The sequence below is a fragment of the Arachis hypogaea genome, chromosome 9, assembly GCF_003086295.3.
Source record: "Arachis hypogaea cultivar Tifrunner chromosome 9, arahy.Tifrunner.gnm2.J5K5, whole genome shotgun sequence".
In the NCBI taxonomy this organism is placed as follows: Eukaryota; Viridiplantae; Streptophyta; class Magnoliopsida; order Fabales; family Fabaceae; genus Arachis; species Arachis hypogaea.
This window is the reverse complement of record NC_092044.1, coordinates 61,636,313-61,637,741: the sequence shown is the minus strand read 5'-3', so window position 1 is coordinate 61,637,741 and position 1,429 is coordinate 61,636,313. Positions and strand designations below refer to the sequence as shown.

The 1,429-nt window shown below is 41.0% G+C and overlaps 1 non-coding gene across 1 annotated transcript; it reads right to left on the bottom strand.

The window, feature by feature from the left end:
* Positions 1–1,012: 1,012 nt before the first annotated feature.
* Positions 1,013–1,116, bottom strand: LOC112714118 (small nucleolar RNA R71). The gene has a single exon (XR_003159074.1). It is a non-coding gene; the product is annotated as a small nucleolar RNA R71 (small nucleolar RNA).
* Positions 1,117–1,429: the final 313 nt, after the last annotated feature.

Sequence of the window (1,429 nt, the reverse complement as noted above, 5' to 3'; positions counted from 1 at the left end):
TCCTCCAATTAAAGTTGCTTGACCAATCAATCCCTGTGGAATTCAACCTCACTCTATTGTGAGTTTTTTACTTGACGACAATTCGGTATACTTGCCGAAGGAAAATTTGTTGAGAGACAAGTTTTCGTGCATCGAGTTTATGGCGCTGTTGCCGGGGATTGATTTTGTATCGACAATGATTAAGTTGGAGGATAACTAGGTTGAGCAATTTTCTTTGTTTTGATTATTTCATCTTAGTCATTTACTCCCAGTTTAGCTATTTCGTTTCCATTTTCTTTCTTCTTCATCTGTTTTCCTGGCTATCTACCATTTAGTTCACTAACCCACTAACTGTTTGATACGTTGCACCGCTCACACTAACAGCCATTCTAACAAGAGTAATTTCTGCATTTATTATCTTTCTTGCTTTTTGCTTTGTTGGTTGTATGACAGGTAGAAGAAGCGGAGCTTCAACTTCCTTTGATTTTGAACCTGAGAGTACCTTCCTTAGATTAAGGAGGGAAGCAAGAGGAAAGAGAGTCGTTGGTGCTGAGGAAGAGGAGTAGTATTTTGAAACTGACATGGAGGAGAATATAGAAAACCACTAAGAAGAAGAAGCTCACAACCATGCCAGAGAAGGCCCAGTGAATCATGCTGGGCAAGAGAGAAGAGTTCTAAGCCTTACATCAACCCAGACCTAGGAAATTGTGGAAATAGCATCCAAAAGCCAACCATACATGCCAATAACTTTGAACTGAAGCCCCAGGTCATCACCCTTGTTCAGAACAACTGTGCATTCGGAGGAAGTGCCCAAGAAGACCCCAATCAACATCTAACCAAATTCCTAAGAATATGTGATACTGTGAAGTCTAATGATGTTCATCCGGATTTCTATAGACTACTTTTATTCCCTTTTTCACTTAGGGACAAATCATTTAAATGGTTGGAATCTTTCCCGAAGGAGAGTTTAACAGCCTGGGAAGATGTGGTGAACAAATTCTTGGTGAGATTCTACCCTCCTCAAAGAATCAACAGGTTGAGAGCTGAGGTACAAACCTTCAGGCAACAAGATGGTGAAACTCTCTATGAGGCATGGGAGAGGTTCAAGGACTTAACAAAAAGGTGCCCACCGGACATGTTCAACGAATGGGTTCAACTGCACATTTTCTATGAAGGTCTTTCTTATGAATCAAAGAAAGGCCATAGACCATTCATCAGGGGGATCTCTAAACAAGAAGAAAACCATTGAAGAAGCAATAGATGTCATTGAGACTGTAGCTGAGAATGACTACTTCTATGCTTCTGAAAGGACCAACACTCGAGGAGTGATGCAGCTAAACCATATGGATGCACTGCTGGCTCAAAACAAGAAGATCACCAAGCAGTTAGCTGACCTTACCAAGAAGATGGAAAAGAACCAAATTGTAGCAGTCACTACTTCATCACCAGC